Consider the following 10,606-nt stretch of genomic DNA (forward strand, 5'->3'; position numbering starts at 1 on the left):
AGTGGTACTTCTTGGGCACTTCTAGTGGTATCTATAGAAGTACTTATAGTGACACTTATAGTGATACATGCTATGGTGGTAGTATGTAATGTAACTAAAGTACAGTAATATTACTGCGTGCTGTAATATTGTATTCATATTATTATTTGGTATTGTTGATTGTTGTTGTTTCCTGAGGGCCACATTTCTCAGGGGCCGCGGCCTCTGGGAAATGTCAGCACTATTAACACAATTTGAGGTCGCACAAAATATACTGCACACTACAGTTATTTCAAACATGGTAAAATATCTACTGATTTATTCAATGTTTGTACATTTTTTGTTATGTTCACGCGGTCGTTTTTCAGTTTCTATCGTCTCCATCAACATGACAATCTCAATTAGAGTGTGACATTTGGGGTCGTGACCTGTGCCCGTGTCGTGCCCTCTGACCCCGGCTCTCCTCAGGCTGATTGACTTACAAACACACAAACACAGACTGTGGAATGGGACACTTCACTTGAAAATCAACACTTATTATAACCACCCAAATATTATTTCAGTGTTTGTGAGTATTTGCATTTATTTTGATTAAGCTTTGATTGAATGTTGAATATTAAGGAGTGCTAATAATTATAAACATAAGGTGTAAAATGTGGTGTATTATTTGATCGATATATCATTCTAAGGCTTTTATGACACATTTAGGCCTTAGTTATTTTATTACTTGGTTTACGGATCCGCCGCACTCCGATTATTGATTTATACAATATAAATAAAATAAATTATTATATATATTTTTTTTTTATAAAGTACCGCCGACAGCGCAAAAAAACATTAAATTAAATGTAAAAAGCAGTATTAAGTCAAAAGACAAGACACCCCATTTTCTTCAGCGCGTTTTGCCGTGACTGGGTGGGTTGGGGAGGGTGCACACTTAAGCGTCAGTTCTGTCCGTCTAAAACACGCTAAATCTACTGTTACACGCTCCTGCCGGAAGAAAACATCTTTTGAAATTGAAATTATATTTATATTCCGTCCGCCTGTGCTATATATTTCATTTGAAAATCCATAAAGCAAGTAATAAAATAACTGCGGCCTTATCTCACAATAACATACTTTACAATAAATACAAAAGCAACTCCTTTTTCAGTGAAATGTTGCACCGAAATGTCAAAAACTATGATTTCTTCCGTCAGTAAAGCAAGATAAAGATGCTCTAACAGGTCGTGACAGCACAAGTGCCGCCGAAATGGACTTGTTTTTAGTGCGAGTCCTGGAAACGTCTCCTCCTCTTTCACTTGTTTTCTCATTTCCATTTGGCTGACACCTCACAGACTTCTGACTGTCACTGCAGCTCTTCAATGCTCCAAATCCAATGGGGAAAGTTGATAAAGTGAGTCGGTACAAATCCCTCTGTAAACTTTACAAGCGCTGACGCCATTGTCCAGCGAAGTTTAATTACTTCTCGAGCAGCGAGTCTGGTTCCTATTATGTGCGAACAGCCAGGGCTCCACAGTCCGCTCTGCTGCCTCGTCCTCACCCGGCATCTCATTCACCACAAAACACGGAACGTTCAGGAACAACAACAACACAGCACTGGAGATATACGTATATGTATATATATTTTGGCCTTGTTAGATGTTCTGGGGTAACGTTTTGTGGCGCTCATGGGGGTTTGTGAGCGGTGTCGAGCTGTAAACAGAATTATTACAGCTCAGGACGGAGGAATGTTTTGCATATGTTTTCCATAATGTGTCCTTGATGATGTGTCAAGGTCAAACTGTGGCATTGACTTGACATTGTCAGTGTGTTTTTGTGTTTTTCTGCGCTATTGTACGGTATGTAGGCTTTATTTGGATGTATTGGCTATTTTCTCTTGATATTATTGTGGAAAAAATTACAGTATTTTCCAAAAAATGCACAATAGAGAAGAAAAAAACATATACAAGTCGCACTGGAGTATAAATCGGGACCAATCCGAGACCAAGAACAGACAAACAAATAATAATAGATTAGAGAACATGGTGAATAGGTGTACGTATGCTAACGCTAACACCTTCAGCTACATGAGGCACAGACAGAACTGTGGTAAGTGTCTGGTATGTTAACGTAACATATTAACAGTTATTCAGATAACTATAGCATAAAGAACATGCTAACAAGTTTACCAAAGCATCAGTTTTACCCCAAATCACTAAATCCATTGAATTCTTCTTCCCCTGTGTCACTTCTAAACAACTCTACAAACTCCTGAGGTAGAGGAAGTGCATACTCTTCTTCTGCGTCGCTCAGAGCCTAGAGCGCCCTCTTGTGGCTGTCAGTGTGAAAATAACAAATAATATCACATATAAGTTGGAGTATAAGTCGCACCCGGGCTAAAACTATGAAAAAAGGTGCGATTTATAGTCCAGAAAATACGGTAGATAGTATTTGTCTGGATTTGGATGCTATTGGCGAATGAATAACGAAAGGTTTTTATTCGACTTTTAGGCTTTATTCTACGGAACAGAAAAGCTTGAAATGGGTGTGAAGAGCAGGGTGGACATTCAGTAAATTGTCACCGGTTTACGCTTTAAGATCACTCCTTTCATTTGTCTTTTATTAGAGCTTTGTGGTTCAGCGCATTGACAATTCACCACAATCGGAAAATGAATCTTTGTCATTGCAAGAAGAGTTAACGCCTTGTTTGAGGTCGTCACGGTTCAAGTGTTTATTAAGTTTATTAACAAGTCAATGTCAAACACAAGAAACATTATAATAAATATAGAGATGATGAGACAATGCAGCAATGACTTACCGAGGCGCTTTTGTTTCATATGTTTGCTTATGACGGTTCACTCTGTCATCAGCTCTGCACAAAGTGTTGTTGTCTCAATATCACAATGGGAAAAACAATAGACCGTTTCTGACAGAGTGATGACTACAACTGGGAATGTGAATTACGGCAACCAAAGCTACTCACAGTGACTTGGCATGCAAATTGTTCTTCAAATGAAATCCATAAAATTGTATTAATGTATTACCACAGTTAGCCATATATCTCTAATAGCCTAATGTGTTTGGGCTTTTTGGCGGGTTGAACAAATATAAACACGGCTACATCGTAATAGACCATGTTTCACCATTTTTCATATTACATTTTTTTAATCAGTTTGCTCTCTCAACATACAAGCTTTCATGTGGAAACAAAAAAAATATCCAATCTGCTCCTATAAATATGTTTTAATATGTAATTGAATCTGCTTCATCCATAGATTTCTAAGATCACCCCAGTGAAGTAGCACCTACACACACCAAACTTTATAATCTTGCATTTAACAACATTTTTACAGAATATACAGAAGGATTAGTTGATATCTAATCCAAAGCCTGATTTATCGATGTTTTAATTTAAAAAAAAATTCTCAGTCAGATATAGTTTGCCCGATTTTACACATAAAATGCCCCGTTAATAATATTAACGGGTTAGGGTTACTTGATATCTGTACATTTAAGCTTCTTTCCTGTTTCCTATGTACCAAAGTATAAGTCTCACCAGCCAAAAAATGCATAATAGAGAAGAAAACAACATATATAAGTCGCACTGGAGTATGAAATGCGGTTGCAAGTGTGAAAATATAAGTGGCTCTGGAGTATAAGTATAAGTATATAAGTATAAATATAAGTCGCACCCCGGCCAAAACTATAGTCCGAAAAATACGGGTATGTATTTGACGCATTTTATCGGAATACAGTTGACGCTACCAAGAGAAAAACAGCAGCATTCGTAGTTAGTTTTCTTTTTCATCCCACATTTTCAGACGAGCCCTTGAGTCCATCTATCCACACGGTCTGGCTCTCACATGACAGGATGCCTCTGTAATCATGTGCTGCAGGTCACACCTCTGCCAACCACTGCACCGACACGGGCCCCGCACTCAACACAAACTATAAATACACTGCACCGCACAGGGCCGCTACTAGCTTTGGTTTGACAATGCATGTTACGGGGGGCCCATATCCACAAAGGAGGGGCCCGGAACAGACTTAATTTGGGAGATAAATAGATAGTTGATGCAGGATTGTTAAAGGGCGTATGACAGGTCTTTACGATTTTCTAATTTTGACTTTATTTGGTGGATTTATACCGGCTGTACATGGTTTTTGTCGAGAGAATGTTGAAAAATCTGTAGAAAAATGACAGGAAGTGACATCACACTAGGAACAGTAGTGCATACACTTCATTCCAGTTGAAGTGTACGCATAATTTACACAAAGAAACAACTTTTCCAACACGCTAAACATTAATCTGCAAAATAAAGTCGTTCTCATATATTTGTATTATAATATATATATATATATATATATATATATATATATATATATATATATATATATATATATAATATTGACATTAGATGAGTTTTTGCCCGGTGTTTGCTGGGTAATTTCCTAGTGTGATGTCATCAATTACAAACAGGAAGTGAAATTATAAACCTAAAATATGTGCTTTACTGTGATAATATGTTTCATATTTTTTGGGTAAATTCAAAACATATTTATCTGAACTGCATTGTCCGACCTGTGAGGAGCAATTAAGGAATGCAATGTATTTCACGATGGACAGAGGAGGGTAGAATAGTACAAACCATTTTACTCAAATAAGAGTCACGTTATATTTAAAGATTATTCAAGTAAAAGTCCAAATTAGTGGTCCAAGAAATGACTCAAGAGTAAAAAAGTATTTGGGTAAACTATATCACTGTAAGAGTAACTGTACCCTCGAGTAACTGTCTGGATGTAACGTTTAATTTATACAGTAATACAACATAAATTACTCACAACGGGAAGAGCAATCAAAAGCTTTAAGTACAATTTGTCATTTGTAACGCTCTCTTGTGCTGGTTAATCAGCAATTAATGAGCGTCCTTATGAGCTGGATTCAAACCAAAAATTAATCATTACTATTGTGGATCTTATTGTAACATGCCGTGTGCAGCCGGCCGCCGTGTCACGAGTACGAATCCCGGCTCTGACAATTTGCTGCATGTCCCCCCTTCTCTCACACGCCCATTTCACACTCAGCTGTCCTGTCTAATAAAACCTATGGGCCAAAAAATACTTAAAAAATAAAGTTAAAAACATTACTTTGATACATACTATGTAAAATTAGCGCTAAAGGAACAGCATTTGCATGAAAACAAGCAGGTTAAGGCCATATAGGACTCAGAAGCTCAGTACGAAAACGTTTTTCTGTTTTTCCGTGCATCAAAACCATCCACAATTATCCATTTCTTTGGCTAAAACGTTACATACTGGCCTTCAAACAACCACATGTGGGCATATTCTCTCAAACGTGGCAGCTTTAATTCGAATGTGTTTTGAATATCCCGTCTGTGGATGTCAAGGTCAGCGTCAGGGCGCACTAAATCCATATATACCTATAGGTAACAGCCATAAAAGTTTATTGCATTAAACAATTTGGGAGAAATTGCAATAACACGACTTGTCCATGGGATATCACTACGGTTAATGAGCTGCCCCCGAGCCATAAACGCTGACATCGTTCCACCGTTAAAAGTCCTCTCCCGCAGAGTCCTTTACGTTCCCAGGCAGCGTGGTCCCGGCTCTTTAAGAGGTAACAGTAACACCCCCCGCCCTGTCCCGTTACCCGCCGGGGCTTCACGCTGCAGAGGATGTGGTCTGCTCAGCCAGGATTTACTCATGTTTGCCCCAACACAGAGTTTGGCTCCGGTAGTGGCACGCACACAAAGTCAGGCCATTGTTACGCGGCGGAGGTGAGCGACTAAACACAGACGTTTGAATACAAGTTAGCATTAGCTTTGAGGAGCAAGAGAGCAAATTTAAATGTGTTGTTTGTTGTATACATTTTTTATATGTTTTGATAAAAGTTAGCATTAGCTTTGAGATGCAAGAGAGCAAATTTAAATGTTTTATTTTTTTTTACATTTTAATAAAAGTTAGCATTAGCTGTGAGAGGCAAATTTAAATGTGTTGTTTGTTTTATACTTTTTTGTATGTATTAGTAAAAGTTAGCATTAGCTTTGAGATTCAAGAGAGTACATTTAAATGTGCTGTTTGTTTTATACATTTTTTAAACATTTTAATAAAAGTTAGCATTAGCGTTGAGAGGAAACAGAGGAAGTTTAAATGTGTTGTTTGTTTTATACATTTCCTTTATGTTTCATTAAAAGCTAGCTTTAGCTTTGAAAGGCAAGAGAGCAAATTTAAATGTGTTTGATTTATACATTTTCTTTACGTTTTAATGAAAGTTAGCATTAGCTGTGAGAGGCCAGAGAGCCAATTTGAATATGTTTTTTTGTTTTATAATTTTTTTTTTACGGTTTGATAAAAGTTAGCATTAGCTTTGAGAGGCAAGAGAGCAAATGTAAATGTGTTGTGTGTTTTATAAAAAAAATGACGGTTTAATAAAAGTTAGCATTAGCTTTGAGACACAAACACGTGTCTTGGTGGAGTATTATTTCATAATCTGTTGTCAGTGAGTATCCACCTGTAATCGCTGTGTGCATGTTGATCCTTCATTAATTATTTCAGCCCGACTTGTCAAAAAATAAAAACAACATAGGGCTGAAAGTGCTGTCGATAACTTGCAGGATGTTGTTTTGATTATTTGTTTTACTTTGTTTGGGACGGCGCATATTAATTAATGAACGTTTGACAAACATGCTGTGAACACACTGGATTGTAGCTGCATTTTCTCTCACAAACACAATCTTTTTGTTTCTTCTTCTTCTTCTGGTGTGTCTTGTACTGTATCTTATGTCATGTCTTGTTTATTGGTTAATGCTACTGACCCATGCTCCGGTCCAAACCGCTCCCATCCCAGTGCAAGCCAGGCCAAACCCTGCTTAGCTTCCGAGATCAGATGAGGTGTGATAGTCTGTTGTAACATTTAATCATTTTAAATCAAATTTGAGATAATTCCTCATCCAAAAACAGTGAAATCGTGCTAACCATCGGGTCTCTTGTTACGTCTTTGTGGGGATATGTTGATTTCACTATATCTTTCGCAACAATTTCAAGCAGTAGTGAAAGTTTTCATATCCACATAATTTCTCAATCTCCAAATGATTAAGTAACCATAAAATCATTTGAATAGCGCTAAAATATAACAGCACTTTTTTTAGTTTGAATTCAACAGAAGCAAGCACTTGTGAGAGAGGCAGCTTTCAGGCTGTGTTTAAGCGAATGTACGTGTTAATTTTGTCACACTTTTGCCCGGTCATCTTCAGGTCAGTCACGTAAAGGTCAACAACACGGACACATTTTGCTCTGGACCTTCAATTACAACAACTTTCTTTTCTTTCCTGGATTTCTCGGTTCAGGCAAAGAGCGCTGTTAGGACCACACAACGTGCACATCGGGGACCGGATTTGAGATCAGAAATAAGAAAATAGTAAAAATATATAATAGTAATAATGGTGAGTTGAATCTCTTTGAATAAATCTCAAAAATCTAATTGTACCCCCGCTGTACACAAGTCCAATCCATCACTTTGCCTGTGCTGTGCCCTTGTAATTCCTCCTAATGTTGCTATTATCTGCATGATTTGGTAATGGGGGAACTCCAGTTAAATGTGGCCCGGCCTGACTCCAGTGTAATTCAGCACTTTCCTCGAACCACTCAAAGTAAAAGGAAGCATGTTCGGCGTATCCATCTTAGTCACATACTTCAGTAAATGATACTTTTGGACGGTAACTAATGCATTTTGTATGTGTCACAGGAGACAAAAAGGTCAGGGAAGGCGGCGGCGACTTCTGAAATATCCGAGAAGTGGAGTTAATTGGGGAAAATTGTGCGCAGAGCTCATCATTCACCCTCAGGATGTGAAATGTGGTCCGTAGCTGCACAGAAGGAGCTACTAATGATTTGCACTTACTCCTGTTGTCGTTTTTTTAAATAATAGATGGTTTTGTCACAGAGCCCTTTTGTGCTACAGCATTGGATGTCATTTTAGACTTTAGATTTGTATAATATATGTTGTAAATTAAGTGGATTACGATTTATACCACATGTTTGACTTTGTATGTCTTAGAAAATGCCTCGAGTACAGAGCAGTGCAGAGATGTTGGACTGTAATGGAGGAGAAAGACTTGTAGACCTGCAGATAGAGCTCTTTCCTACTGCAGACTGTAGATGATGCAACTCACCTGCTCAGCTGTAGAATTGTATTTATATGTACCGTATTTTTTGGACTATAAGTCGCACCTTTTTTCAGAGTTTTGGCCGGGGCTAGACGCACTGTAGGCTCTAAGCGACGCAGAAGAAGAATCTGCACTTCCTCTTCCTCTGGAGTTTGTGGAGTTGTTTAGAAGTGACACAGAGGAAGAAGAATTCAATGGATTTAGTGATTTGGGGTAAAACTGATGCTTTGGTAAACGTGTTAGCATGTTCTTTATGCTATAGTTATCTGAATAACTGTTAATATGTTACGTTAACATACCAGACACTTACCACATGCTCTTTAATCTGTTATTATTTTAAATTGCATTTCCAGATGAAATTTCTGTTCTTGGTCTTGGATTGTGTCAAATAAACTTCCCCAAAAAATGTGACTTATACTCCAGTGCGACGTATATATGTATTTTTCTTCTCTATTATTCATTTTATGGCTAATGCGATTTATACTCCGGAAAATAGGGTATGTATAGTTGTATTGTATTTTTTTTTGTCCAGAAAGGGTCTCTTACTCCATATTAATCAGTTTTTCCCTGTAGCCCCTTGAGGCAACTGCTATTGTTATTTTGGAGCGTTACAAAATAAATTGAAATGAATGCCAATGAACACACACAGTAAACACGCCATTGTCGCACATTCGCTGTTACAGTCATACACGGACAACTACCCTGAGAAGTGGGCCGAAACGTACTCAAGTTGCCTGTACGTTTGCTGATATGGCTGCTACAGGGCATTCGATTATTTGATTTGATTATTATTTGATTACGCTCTCAAAAGTCTTTGTACGGTAGTAGTTTGTTCCCATAACGTATTTTTCCCATAGAAGTTCACAGGTCTACATGTTCTTACAAGTGTACAGAACCGAAGTCTTTCTAGCACACGAGTGTTATGGATGTGTGTGTGTGTGTGTGTGTGTGTGTGTGCGTGCGTGCGTGCGTGTGTGTGATTGTTTATTTGTGGGGTCCTGGATCGAACACAGAAGTTGTGAGAATGTGTTTCACTTTGGCACGGATCATCCCCGGCTGACTTTCTGAGTAAGCGTGAAAAGAGACTCGTTGCGCAATACTTTGGCGATCAGTAACGCTCCCTCACCGCGGTCTGTGGACAAGCACACCGACTCTGAGCTCGAGAACAACAAACAAGTCTGGTGTAATGTTCAAAAACACAGGGAGACGGACCGGGAGGGTGAATATGGGAACAATATGGGCTCGTGGAAAGACAATGAACTTTTATATGTCGGGTAGAGGGGATAGTCTGTCCAAGGGGAGGATGTGGTTTCTATAGGCATTTGTAATAAAATACATGGGATTCTTAAGTATTGTGAAGATAAGCTCACTAAAAATGCATATAATGGTTCTTGAAATACGATATATGGATAATCTATCTGTAAATAAGTTCAGTTGTGTTCACGCTTCCTCACACGACACATCAAAACAGGGACTTATCTGGGCCCACCTTGATCGACACCAAATACTGACAGAGATATCGAAAATGGACCTGGTCTAGTCCTGGACCTGTTTTAGTTCTGGTTCAGACCAGTTTTTGTTTCAAATTTAGTCCCACTTTCAGTGATGGAACGTAATTTTTTTTTAAAAAGTGCTGTAATTAAAGGAATAATAGAGGATTTTTTGGTGCCAAATCTGAGTCTCATTCCCTGCGTGCCACTGCACACCTGCAGCCTCGTTCCCAGGATAGCAGCATGTTTCCCTGGCTGCGTATGTGTGGTTGAAATGCCGCTGTGTGTTTAGCGAGTTCCTTCAGTGTACAGTACAAAATGAGACAGAGAAAGACTTGAGATCGAGCTCAGAAGAGACGGAAACAAACGCACGTGTAGCAGCGGGGCTGTTGCTGCGGGGCTGTTGCTGCTCACGCACAAGGTTTGATGGGAGGCAGCGTCTTGGTAACAGCAGGAGGGGGGGGGGTTGGTTCATAAGCATTTAAAAAAAGGACTTACAGTCGCTTGAGTTCTCAAATCGCCAAAAATCCTCTATTATTCCTTTAAGTTTTAGGAATCTGTACTTTACTTTAGTAACTGTTACATCTACATCTGAGAGAAAGGATTTGTACTTTCTACTGCACTGCCTTTTTCATATGATTAAAAAGTACTTTTCTTTACTGTTTTAGACTGCCTAAACTCACTGTTTGAGTAATTTATACTTTTGGAAAATGTAAAAATTTGGAAAAGATATAAATAAAACCGTTAGAAACGTTGTAATTTGAGTTTCTTTTGAAGAAAAATCTGCTTTTTTCATTTAGATCACTAGTTTTGGCGCTTTTGTATGAAATATTTTTACTTTCTACTCTAAAATAACATCTTTAAATGTCAATACTTGTTTCTGTGTCATACTTTTACTTCAAAGTCATCTCTTTGCTCATGTATCTTCCACCACAGTGTGAAGGAGCCTCATGCAGTCCAAATACAACA

Source organism: Eucyclogobius newberryi, unplaced genomic scaffold (genome assembly GCF_026437365.1).
Source record: "Eucyclogobius newberryi isolate DKJ021-1_F unplaced genomic scaffold, fEucNew1.0.hap1 SCAF_2, whole genome shotgun sequence".
NCBI classification, from domain to species: Eukaryota; Metazoa; Chordata; class Actinopteri; order Gobiiformes; family Gobiidae; genus Eucyclogobius; species Eucyclogobius newberryi.